General features: G+C 39.5%; 1 long non-coding RNA gene across 1 annotated transcript; it reads left to right on the top strand.

Annotated features, from left to right (window-relative positions):
* The first annotated feature begins 1,381 nt into the window (after positions 1 to 1,381).
* On the top strand, positions 1,382 to 13,538 carry LOC132537725 (uncharacterized). Its single transcript, XR_009549181.1, has 3 exons — positions 1,382 to 1,489; positions 4,488 to 4,633; positions 13,355 to 13,538. It is a non-coding gene; the product is annotated as an uncharacterized LOC132537725 (long non-coding RNA).
* Positions 13,539 to 17,162: the final 3,624 nt, after the last annotated feature.

Genomic DNA, 17,162 nt, shown 5'->3' with positions numbered 1-17,162 from the left:
TTCATTTAAATTCTCATATACAGAGAGATAGATATGAGATTGCATTCATGGATATCATATTTTATCTCAGCATGGGAAATGCTGTGGTTTAAAAAGTTATTTCAAGCTCAAGACACCAAAGTGAATACAAATACTTTCACATTTATATTCCACCTTGCAACACTTGCGCAAATACACAGAACCTAAAATATCTTTTGCAATTATCTTAATTACTGTTACTTTTGATTTATCTTACAAGGGAAATGAATTTAAATTTATAATTTCTCATTAATGTCATTTATACCTTTCTGGATTTTTAAAAATATTGCCTCTTTGTTGGTTTGTCTGATATCCTAAGTATGTTTGATTCAATGAGTGGGTAGTTAAAATAATTATCTTAAAAGATCAGGTTTTATAATGCCTTGATTTTGCCATGATTCTTGTAAAGACAGATATATTTTCTGGCAAGTATGTTAATATATGTTGATAAACTAAACCAAAAGTTGTATCATTGGTCATAATTTGAGATACTTTCAGTCAACTAATGCATTGCACTTTCTATCTCTTTGAAGTATTTCTCTAGAAAGTATAACAGAGCGTTTGTTGGACTGAGAATCTGCTATCCCTATGTTTTTAAATTTAAGATCTGCCACTATATTGCTGTGCTGTAATACTCTAGCATATTGTGGAATATTTGTCTATCTTAAATTATTTCCAAATCGAGAATATTTTAATTGCATTAAAAAAACCTCCACAATTAATATGAAAACCAAATAAACTAAGAGTCCAGGTGGCAGCACACCTGCTAAGTCACACACATTACCAGACATGAAGATGACCTGGGTTCAAGTCCCTGGTTGCCACCGGTAGGAGGGAAACTTGACAAACAAAGGAGCACTGCTGCAGGTGTTTCACCTTTGTCTCTCTCACAGTATATATCAAATATTAAAAAAAAGGAGGGGGAAGAAAAAGAAAAAAAAAAAAGGTCACCAGGAATGGAGGAGTTGGTAGCTATTAAGCCAAAGTATTAATCCTGGTAAATATATATATATATATATATAAATGCATATGAGAGCATAAATATCACAGTATGTTAAATTTTCTCTATTTTCTTGAGTAGATCTGGCTTTTGGCTGAAGAGAGTTTGGACAAGAAATAAGGTAAACAAATATCTCTCTCTGAACAAATACTCTAAGAGAGCAAACTATGTTTTTATCTAGTATGTCAATTCGCAATGCAAGCATTATTTTCATTATACTATTTGGAAATGTAAAAGCTGTTATTATACCAACTACAGCAACAATCTAAAACCATGTCTCCCCACTGAATTCTCTCTACTTTTTTTTCTTAATTATACTGCACTGGAAGTATTATAGATTGTTGTCCTTTTTATTTCTTTAACAGAAATCACTGCTACTAAGATACTTTATGAGACAGATTGATGAGTCTACAGATGTGTTTCTGGTCCCCAAATGAGAAGCAGCAAATGAACCACAGTGATTCATTTCCAGTGAGTTTTATCAAAACTGAAAAATGTGAAACTGCTTGGGCTTCCAACCACCTAATTCTGAAAAATTTAAGCATTCTATCTAAACAAAACAATCACATAGGAGACTGTGAACACACTCCCAGAAACATAGGTTGTTGTGAAGTCCTCTGCTACTTCCCTGACTCCCAGGCTCTGGCTTACCTCTGTAACTTCTCATCGTTTTGTATGTACCAAAATGGTCAGAGGCTAAGGCCCTTCATATAGCCATACTAGTGAGATTTCCCAACTATGTAATTCTTTCCTCTGTTTTATGCAACTTGACTTACAATGTATAGTCAAATAACGTTGTGATTTACCTCTGAAATGAACCCCATAGTTTTAATGAGTAGAGAGACTAGACTATGATTAAATAAAAGAAAGACTACAATATCAAGAGGAGGAATGATTATCTTGATTCATACTAGACTTTTCCAATTCTTACCTGACTCCTCACCCAAACACATTAGTTAAAAAACAAAAACAAACAAACAAAAAAATCTTGGCATTTTGTCATGTTTTTGGAATGCAAATTATGCCTGACTAATTCACTTTTGTAGAATTCTAAATTATGTTAGGATGAAAGTAATGATAGTTAAATATATGGAGATTTTCACCACAGAACTCCAGATTTAAGTAAGGAGTCATATAAAGATGTCAGTTTTAATTCATGTTTAGCAAGATGTGTACAGTGCGTCCAAAAAAAAAAAAAAAAGACCTTGCTAACTTTTCAAAAAACTGAGTAAGTTGTATAATCCAACTGGAAGGTAACACTTTCAGATGGGCTAAGAGATCCTGGTTTGCTGGGAAGGCAGACAGGCAGACGTTGGTTGTGATAAAGTTAGACATAACAACTGAGAAATTAAGGAACCCACAGATACTATCTAGCAAATACATAAGTCCAGAAGACAGAAATAAAAATAAAATCCATTGGAACATTTCAATATTTTGTGCTGTCAGTTTTGTGCAAACCAGTAAGTAGTGATAATTTTTGAGAGGCATATTAACATTAAATTCTATACAAATATGTTTTGGTTATCTTCTATAATTACTGTGAGAGAATAATTAAGAGGTAATTGCCTATGTAATACCTATTATTGTTTTTGCTTGAGTAATAGCAAGTTTTTAATTTTTTTTCATTCTCTTTAATTATTTATTTTGTCTCCAAGTTTATCTCTGGAGCTCTGTGTCAGAACTATGAATCTACTACTCCTGATAGCCATTTTCCCCCATTTTATTTTATAGAACAGAGAGACATTGAGAAGGGAGAGGAAGTTAGAGAGGGAGAGAAAAAGACACCTACAGAATTGCTTTACTGCTTGTGAAGCAATCCCCCTACAGATGAGGTGTTGGGGGCTTGAACCCAGATACTTATGTGCCCTTAACATGGTGCACTACAGCCATACCCCTCCCCATTTTTTCCCATTCTCTGATGAAAATAGGAATGGGCAGTGGATATAAATGATTATCATTGAGTGGGGTTTCCGGGGTAAATCTTTGAAGGGAGTGGACTTATGTGTAAAGGGGATCTTTTGTCTTTCATTCATTCCTGTATTCAACTGTTGAAATTTTTCTACAAAGTTCTGAATTCAAGAGTAGAAACATAATAATATTTGCAGAAAATAAAGGAGGAAAGCCTTCCATAAGTAAACCTTAGTCAGTCTAATGATGATCTTGGTAAATAACAAAAATGCAGCACAAATTTAAGTTAAATAATAATTTAGGTGTCTTGATGTATGTAGACATAATATCTACCACACAGCCAATCATAAGATTAGATATAAGGAGCATCAAAAAAAAAGGGTAAAAGTATAAATAATACATAAAACTTATGATAGGGCACATAGAGACCACTGTTTGTGCATTTAATAAAAACACATTACTAAAAAGAAAATGTTATTATGTGAGAGGACCCAGTTTCAAACTGCACAGGAGGGAGATCCACCAGTGGTGGAGCAGTGATGCAGCTTTTTCTCATTCTTCCCCCTCCTCCATCTTTCACCTTCTATCAAAGAGACAGAGACAGAGAGAGAGAGAGAGAGAGAGAGAGAGGAATAGAGAGAGAGAATATGCCATCAGGAGCAACGGTGCAGTCATGTGGGTACTGAGTCCCAGAGGTAACACTTGTGACAAAAAAAAGGAAATAAAAAAGAAGAAAATAAATTTTAAAAAAATAACGAGGTGGGGAGAGATAGCGTAATGATTATGTAAGGAGACTCTCATTTCTGAGGCTCTAAAGTCCCAAGTTCAATCCCCTGCACCACCATAAGCCAGAACTGAGCAGTGCTCTGGTAAAACAAGGGCAACGAAAATGCTACTTAAAAATTCCACCCAAATAACCCAATATAAAGTAAATGCCTTGGTGTGAACAACAACAACAACAAATTGGCATGTATGGGAAAAATCAGTCAATATTAAATCTCTATGTATCAAAACAGGCATAGCTGCTGGAAGTTATATGATAAACAATATATATAATAGTTATTGGTAGACTGTCTAACATACACACTGCATGCTTATGAAAGAATGACAGAAAATAAGACTGAAAATAGAACAGAAATTCAGAACTATATTCTGGATTGTGTGAAACATCAAAAGGAAGGAAGAATAAAGGGGTTGGATTGTGACTTCCATAGTAGAGCATGAGGACCGGGTTCAAGCCCCTGAACTCTTCTCACTTGCAGGGGGAAGTTTCACAAGCAGTAAAGCAGTGCTACAGGTGTCTGTTCTCTATCTATCTATCTAGCTAGCTAGCTAGCTATCTATCTAATCTCTCTGTCTATCAAAAAGAAAGGAGGAAAAATGATCACCAAGAACAGTAGACCTGTGCAGGCATTGAGCCTAAGTAAAAGCACTGGTGGCATAAAAATAAAAGGAAGAAATAGAGATAAATTCATAAATCACAGTTAAATTTTAAGTATTTCTGTCAGGGGACTAAAATATTAATTCAGAGGGTCTTATTAAATATATCTATTTTTCCTAGTAATAAACGTGCTGTTTTACTATGAGCATTAATTAGCATCACCACCACCACAAACTACCATGACTGTTACATTGATTTTCTGTTGCTTTGTATTGACATTCATGAGGACTTTTCTACATCACATCCAACTCATCTGAAAACACAAGGTATTCTCATCCTTGTTTTATTTGTGGAAAATGGATACTGGAAATTATGAACTGATTTGGTTAAAGTTGTGTTCATTGTAAGTGGCTACGTCAGCATCAAATCTCAAATGTGATTCAAATCCCCTTTCTCTAAAGCATCACACTCCATCATACTGCCAAAAAGCCAACCAGACTTACACATACTTCCTAATGTCTTAGTCAACAAGGTCACTCCAAGACTCAAGGACCACCTGGCAGCTTGAGCCAGCTCTTCAAATTCTTAGCTCTGCTCATTTGCAATCTCCCCTGTGTACTACTCTCCTTCTCACTTTTCAAGGATCTCACAGTCTTCTAAGATGACGGGCTGAATGATGGTGATGAGAACACGATATAATATAACATCTGTAAGCAGGAGAGGCTTCCAAGAGCAGGCACAAAGAGGTTACAACGAACACATCTGGCAGACAGCAGCCCGACTGTTTTATCCTATATGCAAATGACTGACTTGTCTGTACAACTGTGCAGACCTGATCACAGTTGTTTAGAAAGGACAGTTTCACTCAGAAATGCAAATGTGCAGTCTAGGCTGTGGCTGCTCTATTTCCTCAGCCTTAATAGTTTGCCTTTTTATCTTATACACATAAGCACAGTCGACAAAACTTCCACATAAATAAGCAGCAGGTGCACTGGAAATTTCTTGCCAAGATACCCTGCAAGTGTTAAGTGGAGATGATCAGCAGAAACACGCATCCATTGGATTCACTGCAGAATATGGAAGGAGGAAGGGAGAGCCGAGCCAATGACTAGAACTGAAACTCATTTCGTTTGCAGAAGGGTTAGTCATTGCAAGAACTGCAAGGTGTCCAGGGGCAAAATTCCAAACTTGCGGATAATGGAGATTTAATAAGAAAGGTGCCACAATGTTGTACAGATGTCCCCTCACGCTAGTGCCAGTTCCCGAGACCCGCCCAGACGCAGTTAAGTATACAGCCGCTTGATTCTCTGCGGCCTCGTGTTCCTCTCTGCCATGAGAGGCTTTCCATTTTATGAAGAGGCTTCCCAAACCCTCCACTCTTTTGTCATGAGACAGGTTTTCTACCTCTGGGATATTCTTCTCGGCACCACACCATGGATACTCATGACCATGTTCGCAGCTTTCAGGGGATATGTAGGGTGCCATCCCAAAAGATTAAGGGACCTTGAGGCTGAGATATAAGAGTTAAGGGAGATGATTGGGCCCTCCTCAATCGCTATCGAACAGGCCATGGCCAGTGCACCGCTATGTTCCATCGCTGGGGAGCCAGAGACACCCGAACTGCCCCTGCGGCTACAGACAGACTATGACCCACATAGTCAACGACTGCCACCTCTCCAGATTCAAAGGAGGTCTCGAAACTTTACATCAGGCTCAACCTGATGCTGTTGACTGGCTACGGAAGAAGGGCAAACGCTAGAAGAAGAAGGGAGATGGTCATTGAGCTTACCCACCCTAAGCCCTCTGCATTTTGCTCTGAGGCTCTCGTTTTGGCCGACACATGTCCAGATTCTCCTTCAGCCTCCACAGCCACTTCTTTGGCCACCCCCGTTTTGGCCGACACTTGTCTGGCCTCTCGTGAGGCCTCTACCTCTACAGCTGTTTCTCCAGCAGCTGCTCCTCCGGCAGCTTCCACTTCTATGACTCCTCCCCCCACCGATATACCACTACCAGACACAAAATGCCTTTGTGGGCTTCGCAACCGAGCTTTCTTTCTTCCGGACCAAGTCCACACATTCCTGGTAAACGTTCCTCCCAATAGACAGAAATCCCAGGGGTGATACCCACATTCCTCCACAGATCCTAATGTACTTCACCAGACAATTATGAATGATAGAGTTCATGCTCCATGTACCAGGTCCACTTTACAAGGCCATCTTCAGGTCTGGACCACACCTGGCAGAGATTAACCTATGAGATGAGTGAATCCGGACATGTGTCTGCCAAAAAGGGGGTGGCCGAAGAAGCAGCTGTGGAGACCACAGGAGGTTCTGGACACGTGTCTGCCAAAACGGGGGTGGCCGAAGAAGAGGCTCTGGAGTCCAAAGGAGAATTCAGACACGTGTCTGCCAAAATGGGGGCCTCAGGGAAAGATGCAGAGGGTGGGTCAGAATCAGGACAGGCCTTTGCTTCTTCTTGTTTTTAAGGTACTGGTTAAGTTCTATGATCACTTCCTTTATCTCTTGGACCTCAGCCTCTAGGTCCCTTAGCCTTTTGGGAGGTTGCCCTATATATCCCTTAAAAGCTGCAAGGATGATCAACAGGATATAAGGTGCGGCCCTTAGAAAAATGTCCCAGAGATATAAAAATTGTATATAGAAAAAAGAATACAGAATTTGGAAAAGATTGTCTATGGCGGAGAGGTCTCAGGAAAATAATAAGAAAGAAAAGGGAAAAAAAATAACAGTGCCTTAACACGAGGTGCAGATACCCAAATGGTATATACTTATCTGGAACGTCTTCTTGTAAATCTGCTGCTTATGTGTCCCTGTTCCGGGTGCCAAATGCTGGGGTGGGATTAAACCAATACCCTGCAGGCAGGGCGGGACCCAGGTAAAACAGTGATTATGTAAATATACCACAGCCTCAAGCAATGTAACAGAAGGGGTCTTAGAAGCAGAATTTAGAAGCATACCAACAGAGGAGGGGGAGATAGAGAGAAGGACAGAAAGATAAACACCTGCAGACCTGCTTCAACACTCCTGAAATGTGCCCCCTTGCAGCTGGTAGCATAATCACCTAGCTCCTTTATGTAGATGACTACTGTTGCCTTTGTTTTCTTTAATAATTTTGCCATCCAGTGGTGTCATTCTGTTCCACGGAGGAGAGAGAGAGAGAGAGGAGATCCAGAGTGGAGAGGGAACACAATTCTTTATTCACACTGACACCTCTGAGTTGGGTGAGAGCGCAGTGGTTTGGGCCACATGGAGCTAGCCAAAATGGCTGCCTCATGCAGCACCCTTCATTGAGTCTAATCACTGAAGTGAAAAGTGGGCAAGAGAGAGAGGGGCAGAAGAAGAAGGGCTTTATAGGGCAAAAACCGGGAGTGAAGAGCCAGGACAGGATTGGTTGGGAAGGGCACTTCAAGAATATCCTATTAACTCTCGCGGGAACTGGCACTAGCCTGAGGTGACAACAGGGTGGAACAGGCACTCAGAGAATGTCCCAGCTCTTGCAGGAACTGGCACTAGCCTAAGGGTACATCTGCTCAGCATCTCCCCCTTTCTTTCTGTAGCCTCCAAAACCACTTCTTTGGCCGCCACTTATCCAGCAGCTTCCATCTAACCAGTGGGGATTTAACCAATACCCTGCAGGTAGGGTGGGACCCAGGTAAAACACTGATTATGTAAATATACCACAGCCTCAAGAAATGTAACAGGAGGGGTCTTAGAAGCAGAATTTAGAAGCATACCAACACTCCTCTTTTAATTTTTCTCTGTCCTAGCTAATAAACTTATAAAGAGTGATAAAAAAGAAAAAAAAAAAAAGACCGCTGCGAATGGTTAATTTGTAGTGCCAACACTGAGCCTCTGAAATAACCCTGGCGGCAATTAAAAATATATATCTAAATAAAATCTATTCAGTACTGTGTGGAGAGCTTTGTATATATCAAAATCTGAGTATCACTCCCAACTTATAAAACATGCATATAACATAATTTCATTGACTTATGAACTAAATTTTAGAGAATTAAATAACATATTCATGCATACAAATATACAAAACATATATACACATATGAATGCACTTATATATGTTTGCATATTTATTCCAATCATGTGGCATATAAGGATGTTTCCATCAATGAATCACATATCCAACAGTATCACATACATGTTGTATATATGATCAAATCCTAGGCACATATATGTTGTACATAAGATCAAATCCAAGGAATGTCATGTGATAGAACTTCTGCTTGTGTAAGTATACTGTACAGTGTCTACACAAAAATTAAATCATTTCACGATATATATATGCGTGTCTCAAACCATATCTTCCATAAGAGATACATGACTAAGGAGAGATAGGTTAGACATAGATTGTATTTATGTCCAGACAGAAACTAAAATGTAGAAAGAGAATGTATAACTACCTAAGTTCATAACTACTAAAGGAAACAGCCAACCCTCATTCCTTGTCTGGATGCTTGGGGATTATCTCTATCTGAAATAGCCACCCAGTAGATTAAGTACTCACTTTTATGCTAAAGCATCTCTATTTCCAAAATACATGTTACCTATCACAATTGTTACAAACATGTGTTTTGGTATTTCAATGGGTTATGGGCACTTTGAAGCTCTATTTTAACATAATCTTCTGTCTATTTTTTCTTCTGATAGATAATTAGGAAATTATAACTTATTTTGCCTGAAGAACTTGAAGTACCTTTACCATGGCTTCTTTTATTTATTCTGTAATGCTTTCAGACTTCAGGCAAAAGAAATTTAAAGTACAAATTTACAACATGTCAACATTTTCTGGTAGGATATTATATAGGTAAGCCATTATAAAAATCACAATGAAACTTCCTTTTAATTTCTTAAGCATATTTTACACAATCACAGCTCTAAAGCCACCATCATGTCTTATGCTTCTGAGTATTTTTGTGCATTCTGTGCAATGACTGTTTCTTCCACACTGCACTACAAGAGTCCTTTTGTTTTTTATCGCTTCAAGAAATCTCCAGGCTTCTGCTGAGTTAGAAGATCATCTCAAATATTGCAAGAGCATTCTAGTCAAGTTCTTGTCATTAGCATTACTTAGCTTGTTCAATGATTGTAGAAATGACCAACAGTAGAGCTAACATTAATGGTAACAAAACTATTAACAATGATAATAACAATAATGGCACAAACATTACTAGCTACACTGCAATGCCAAGAACTGAATGCCTCATATATACCAGAAGTAGGATCAGGAGTTTTAAAAATATTAACCAAAATCCATGAAGGTACCAGGAATCAGAATGATTGTGTTACTCTTAGATCAACAGGGTCTCAGTATTGCTGTTTTTGGCTGGTAGGGTACTAGTATTGAAAAAGAGTTGATTAGGGAAAAATATATACCTAAAAGCAAAAATACACAATAGTCTATAGTGAGTCAGTATCAAGTTCATAATGAAATAGTGTCCACTTAGACTTAGATACCCCCCTCACCTACTTCCTATTACAGTTCTCTCACTCACTCCAAAGCTAACCTTAGTAAAGCAAGGACTGCAAAAGCTGAATAAGGGCAAGAAACTGGCATATATTAACGATGACTCTTTAGTCACTATCAGGCCATTCCACCAGCTAGTGCCCTAACCGGGAAGTCCTGAGTCTCCCAAACAGACTTGATGGGCCTAGACCTCAAATAAATCCCTTTCTCCATTGTTACAGGTCATCTCTATGAGGAACAGCAAAATAGACCCCTTTGTGGGCCCCCATAGGTCTTTGCCCTCAACCTGGATCAACAATGGTAGAGAATGTTCCATCCTTTGAAGGGAGGATGGACAACATACTCTATGCTACGCCTGAGGAAGATGGGTCGATACTGGGGCAGCATGGAATGTTCCTACTCATGGCCACAGAATGTGAGCTCAGATCTAGAGGGATGCAGAGGTCACACAGGCTCCTAAGCTAATTATGGGCCCCATATTACATCAAATTGATGGGATTTACAGTAATATTTATACCCATTTCCCATATTAGGGAGCTACTCTCCTTGATACAGCTTTCTAGTCCTTTTCCCAGCCATGACATCATCTTCCCAGACACTAATTAGGATTCACCTGCATATCAGATTTCAGGATCAAACAAACAAACAAAAAGCCACTAGTATAGCTACAGACCCTTTGAAATATAACTAAAATATGCCTACTAGCTAGCTATCTACAAAAATGGAGAACTCCCCCCCAATGCTTCACCTGCACTATTCTAGCCTTTAGGTCCATAATTGTCCAACAGTTTGTTTGGCTTTGTATATTAAATCTTTTTTCAGCCACCAGGTTTCAATGATAGCAGGATGCAACCAGACTTCCCTGGACAGACAACCCCATCAATGTGCCTTAGAGCTCCACTTCCCCAGAGTCCTTCCCCACTAGGGAAAGAGAGAGATAGGATGGGAGTATGGATCGACCTGTCAATGCACATGTTCAGCTGGGAAGCATTATAGAAGTCAGACCTTCCACCTTCTGCATCCCACAATGACCTTGGGTCCATGCTCCCAGAGGGTTAAAGAGTAGGAAAGCTATCAGGGGAGGGGTTGGTATCAAGGGAGTGGTTGGCTGTTTCCTTTAATAGTTATGAACTTAGGTAGTTTTACATTCTCTTTCTACATTTTAGTTTCTGTCTGGACATAAATACAATCTATGTCTAACCTATCTCTCCTTAGCCATGTATCTCTTAAGGAAGTGATATGGTCTGAGACACGCATATATACCATGAGATGATTTAATTTTTGTGTAGACACCGTACAGTGTACTTTCGCACTGTTTTTTTTTTAATGTTTATTTATTCCCTTTTGTTGCCCTTGTTGTTCTATTGTTGTTGTTATTGATGTCATAGTCACTGGAAAGGACAGAGAGAAATGGAGAGAGGAGATGAATATCCCCCAGGGGAGGAGGTCTGGTGGTGAGAATTGTGCGAAGCTGTACCTCTTTTATCCTATGGTTTTGTCAATGTTTCCTTTTTATAAATAAAAAATTAAAACAAACAAAAAAAAGAATTGAGCTGGTGTATTTCCTAACACCTTCATTTTGTGGCTTTATCAGACCAAAATATCCTAGTGATATTTTCAAAAAATATCAAGGAACCATATCATCCAAACTTTCAAAACAGGTGTTTATAGCCTGGGGAAAAACTCCAGAGCTATTACTGATCCATATTTTTTCTTTTAATTTTTATTAGTGATTTAAACAATTATAACATTTTAAGCTCTATCTGTGGAAATCAGAGAGTACTGACTACAATATTTATATATTTTAATAATCTACTAAGGTATAATTACACACTTTTCCCACTACCAGATTTCTATGTCCAGATTTTCTTCATTGGATTCTGCATTAGATCACAGATATTGATTGAGTATTATATATATATAAGCATCTTTTCCTATGGTCCTGCTTCTCTTCCTTTTTAAATCATACCTACTACTTCAGAGTGTCCTTCACTCTTCCTCTTCCCCATCCTCCTTCTCCTTCTTCTTCTTTTCCTCTTCTCTCTACAGGTCCTGTTGAAATTAGAGTTCATATCTCTCTGGTCATCTTCTCATAACATTTCCCTTCTGTTGAGTATGGACCATAATTCTTTATGGGGTGCACAAGATGGAAGTTCTGGCTTCTGTAATTGCTTCTACACTGGATATAGGCATTAGCAGATTGATTCATACCCCCAGGCAGATTTTTAATTTTTTTTATTATCTTTATTTATTGGATAGAAACAGCCATAAATTGAGAGGGAAGGAGAGAGACACCTGCAGCCCTGCTTCACCACTCATAAAGCGTTCCCCCGAAGGTGGGGGCCAGGGGCTCGAACCTGGGTCCTTTCGCACTTTTTTTTTTAATGTTTATTTATTCCCTTTTGTTGCCCTTGTTGTTCTATTGATGTTTTTAATGCCAAAGTCACTGGAAAGGACAGAGAGAAATGGAAAGAGGAGAGGAAGACAGAGAGGGGGAGAGAAAGACACCTGCAGACCTGCTTCACCACCTGTGAAGCGATTCCTCTGCGGGTGGGAAGCCGGGGCCTCGAACTTGGATCCTTATACTGGTCCTTGCACTTCACGCCACGTGTGCTCAACCAGTTACACTACTGCCTGAGTCTCCCCAGCCTGTTTTTATCTTTCCCTAGTGGGGTAGGGCTCTGGAGGGGTGAGGTTCTGGGACTCATTGGTGAGATCATCTGTCCTGAGAATTCAGGATGAAATTGTAGTAGCACCTACAACTTGGTGGCTGAAATTCAGTAAAATATAAAGCAGAACAAAATGCCTAATGAACAGTAACCATAAAATAGGAATAGAGCTTTAAGGGTAGATAGAAGCTAGGAAGTCTATTTTCGGTATGTTCCTAGGGGCTAAAGACGGGTAATTTTTTTGCTGGAGCTTAATAGCTAACCTGCAGGTGAACTAAAATATTGTCTTAGAAGATGGTGCCATAGTGGAGAATGGTACTAGAAAGCTGGATCAGGACAGAGAGTAGTTCCCAAACTTGAAAAATACAGTTAACTATTTACCAAGTTAATTTGACCTGGAGCCTATATCTTTTCCTTTTTCACACAGGATCCTGTGTAACTGAGTGCTTTGAGTCTGTGTTTGCTATCCATGGTCAGAGCTTGGAACATTCTAGGCTGCACTCACTTCAGGACCATTTTTCCCCCAGTAGCAGATTAGGGTGAACCAACCTCCCTTTGGAGAGTGGGGCAGTCCTTATCATTGGTATTTTATAATGAGGGTTCAGTCCTGCCCAAAGAGGGCTTATAATGATATTCCATATGAAAGTGAACAGTGATATTAGAGAGAGGAATCTATTAGTGAACTAGCTCCATATTAGACATCAGGTTCAGGCAAAACAAGAACTAGTAAAAACAGGTGCCCCTTGGAATATATCTAAAATAAACCTACTAGCTTTTTCCAAAACGGAGACCCCCGAATCTTCATCTGCTATATTCCAGCCTTTAGGTTCATGATTAGTCAGCCATTTGTTCTGCTTTATATCTTAACTCTTTTTTCAGCCTCCAGGTTCCAGATGCTACCCTGATGCCAACTGGACTTCCCAGGGCAGACGACCCCACCAATATGTCCTGGAGCCTCACCTCCCCAGATGCTTACCCCACTAGGGAAAGAAAGAGACAGGCTGGGAGTATGGATCCACCTGTCAACACCCATGGTCAGCAGGGAAGTAATTACGGAAGCCAGAACTTTCACCTTCTGCACCCCATAATGACCCTGGGTCTATACTCCCAGAGGGATAAGGAATAGGAAAGCTATCAAGGGAGGGGATGGAATATGGAGTTCTGGTGGTGGGAATTGTGAAAAATGTACCCCTCTTATCCTCTGGTCTTGTCAATATTTCCCTTTCATAAATAAAATCTATATAAATAAAAAAAAGAATCTATGGGGGGAATTCAAGGATACCCTGCTGTTTTGTACATTTAAATAATGCCCCATCAATAATGCACTTGGTGGCAGGCACAGTGAAGAGAAGTATTTTCTAAGGAATAAAAAGAGATGTCATAGTTCATTGGCAGACTAGATGAGATAAAAGAACAATGAACCTCAAAAATAATTTTGTCCTACATTTAATAATAAGTAATGTTTGATGTCTTCAAAACTATGACTTCCAGGCTATGGTAGATTATTGTTTTCCAGGTTTGTTTTTAAATTTCCAGTTCTATTTGTGGAGGTCAGAGAGCACCGACTACTATAGTTAGGTATTTTAGAAAGCTACTGAGGTATTGTGTTTATTTTCCTAACTTTTGTTTGGTTTTTGTCATCACTCCAGGCTGACTTTTTCAGATAGAAACTGACACAGATGCCGGGCTAGCTTCGCGGCGGGTGGGAGACAGATGACCAGGGACTCATGGCTGAGCTGGGAAGCAGTGCAATGTAATGCAATGCTGGCTTTATTCATCTGCATTTATACTCTCCAGGAAGGAAGTGGTAGGGTATAAAAACAGGATGTGACTAGGAGAGGGGGCGGAGCGAAAAGAGAGTGCAAACCAAGGGAGATTAAACCAATGCCCTGCAGGCAGGATGGATCTCAGGTAAAACAGTGTTTATGTAAATAGAACAGCACACAGAAACAAGAAGATATCACAGCAATGAATTTTCTCCCAGTGCTAGAGAGGACTTAGCTGGGAGCATTCAATGCACTCCTAAGTGAACCCTTTCTATTTTTTTCTTTCCCTCCCCTCTCCCTCTCCCTCTCCCTCTCCCTCTCCCTCTCCCTCTCCCTCTTCCTCTCCCTCTCCTTCTCCCTCTCTCTCTCTCTCCCTCTCTCTCTCTCTCTCTATCTATCTCTTCCTTCCTTCCTTCCTTACTTCATTTTCTTATTTATTTATTTATTTGGTGAAAATGGTCAACATTTTTGTTTCATGGGCATTTTAAAAGGAAATGGTTAGCCTCTCCAGTTCCCTCTTGATAGTATTCAACTTAAATGAGACTATGAATAAAATTAACCTAGAAGGAGTTAAATATTTAGATAATGATGGAACAAAATTTGAAGAAGGCATGTTAACAAGTTGAAAGACTAAATCCAAGAGTCTAAGGCAGAATATGTCCTGGAGGAAATGAATGAACAATGATTTAGAAAGTTGATGATGGAGTAAGAAACAAGTATACAGGTAGCAAGGGATATAGTAGTTATTGAGTTAAAAAATGTTGAAGAAATGGGAGGGTCCTGCTGTCTTAGGGTTAAGAAGACAATATATAGTTATTGTTATAATCGCATTATTTGGTAATTGGGTTAACGTTGAAAAAATCCCTTTGTTAGGATTTGCTGTATCATACACAACATCACCATAATTTATGTCGTTTGACATTATTTATATATATATCTGTGCCACCAGATGCTTCTGTTCTTCCTGGTCTAGGCTTTTGAGAGAGTCAACATATCAAAGACTCAGCCTATATATTAAAAAGACTCAGTCTGTGCTTTAAAAAGTTTGAGACATACAATCAACTTTCCCCTCTCATATTAATTAAATATTGATTTATATGACCAGAAATTAATAGGAGTGTACATAACTACCATTCCCACCAACAAAAGACCAAAAGACTGTGTCCCATCCCACTCTACCCCACCACACCCTACTCCACCCCACTGCTCCAGGAAGCTGAATATCCACCTTCACCCTCATTCCAGGGTTTTTATTTTGGTGCCCTACTCTGAATTCAGTCAAATCCTGATTTTAGTTTACCTTTCTGCTCTTCTTTCTCAACTTCTCTTTATGAGTAGGATCATCCCATATTCATCTTTATCTTTCTGACTTAGCTCACTTAACATAATTCCTTCTAGCTCCATCCAAGATGGGTCAGAAAAGGTGGGTTCATTGTTCTTAATAGCTGCATAGTATTCCATTGTATATGTATACCACAACTTTCTTAGCCCCTCATCTATTGTTGGGTACCTGGATTGATTCCAGGTTTTAGCTATTACGAATTGTGCTGCTATGAACATATGTGTACACATATCTTTTAGGTTGGGTGATATGGAGTCCTTGGGGCACATCCCCAGGAGAGGAATTACTGGGTCATATGTAAGATCCATGTCTGGCCTTGTGAGAGTTCTCCAGACTGCTCTCTGCAGACGCTGGACCACTTTACATTCACACCAGCAGTGCAGAAGGGTTCCTCTGTCCCCACAGCCTCTCCAGCATTTATTGCTGCACAACAAGTACCACCTCAGCATGCTTCACTTCAGATTTTGTCCAGAGACTTCAGGCATGGAATGTCAACCCTTCAGCTTCATTACTCAGGTGAGACCTTTCCTTTCATAGTATTCTTTAATCCCATTCCAGGTGATTCACTTGCTAACAATGTCCCAAAACATAGATATAGACTAGGTCCCATAAGATAGAGCTTACATTCACATGTATCCATACATTAGGGAAAAATATATACTTGAAAGCAAAAATACACAATAGTTTGCAGTGAGTTAGTGTAAAGTTACTAATGAAACAGTATCTAATTAGACTTAGATACCCTCCTTACCTACTTCCTATTACAGTTCTCTCATTCACTCCAAAGCTAACCTTAGCAAAGCAAGAACTGCAAAAGCTGAATAAGGGCAAGAGACTGGCATACTTTAATGGTGACTCTTTAGTCACTGTCAGGCCACCCCATCAGCTGGGGCCCTATTCAGGGAGTTCTGAGATTCCCAAACAGTCATGATGGGCCTACACCTCAAGTAAATCCCTCTCTCCATTGTCACCAGTCATCTCTATCAGGAAAAATAAAATAGACCCCTTAGGGGGCCCTTCATAAGACCTAGCCCTCAACTTGGATCAACAACAGTAGAAAATGTTCTATCCTCTGAAGGGAGGATGGACAACATACTATATGCTACACCTGAGGAAGATAGTTCATACTGAGGCAGCATGGAATGTTCCTACTCATGACCACAGAATGTGAGCTCAGATCTACAGGGATGCAGAGGTCACATAGACTCCTGAGATGAATATGGGCCCCAGACCAAATCAAATTGATGTGGTTTACAGTCAACAATATTTATACACCTTTCCCATATTAGGGAGCTACTCTCTTCCCTGATCCAGCTTTCTGTTCCTTTTCCAGCCATGAAATCACCTCCCCAGACAATAACTTGGATCCACCTGCATACCAGATTTCAGGCTCAGAGGAAAAAAAACAAACTAGTATAGCTACAGGCCCTTTGGAATATAACTAAAATATGCCAACTAGCTATCTACAAAATGGAGGACCCCCCCAAATCTTCATCTGCACTATTCCAGCCTTTAGGTATATAATTGTTCAATAATTTGTTTGACTTTGTATGTTAACTCTCTTTTCAGACATCAGGTT

Source organism: Erinaceus europaeus, chromosome 3, assembly GCF_950295315.1.
Source record: "Erinaceus europaeus chromosome 3, mEriEur2.1, whole genome shotgun sequence".
NCBI lineage: Eukaryota > Metazoa > Chordata > Mammalia > Eulipotyphla > Erinaceidae > Erinaceus > Erinaceus europaeus.
This window is presented reverse-complemented; position numbering and strand designations above follow the sequence as displayed.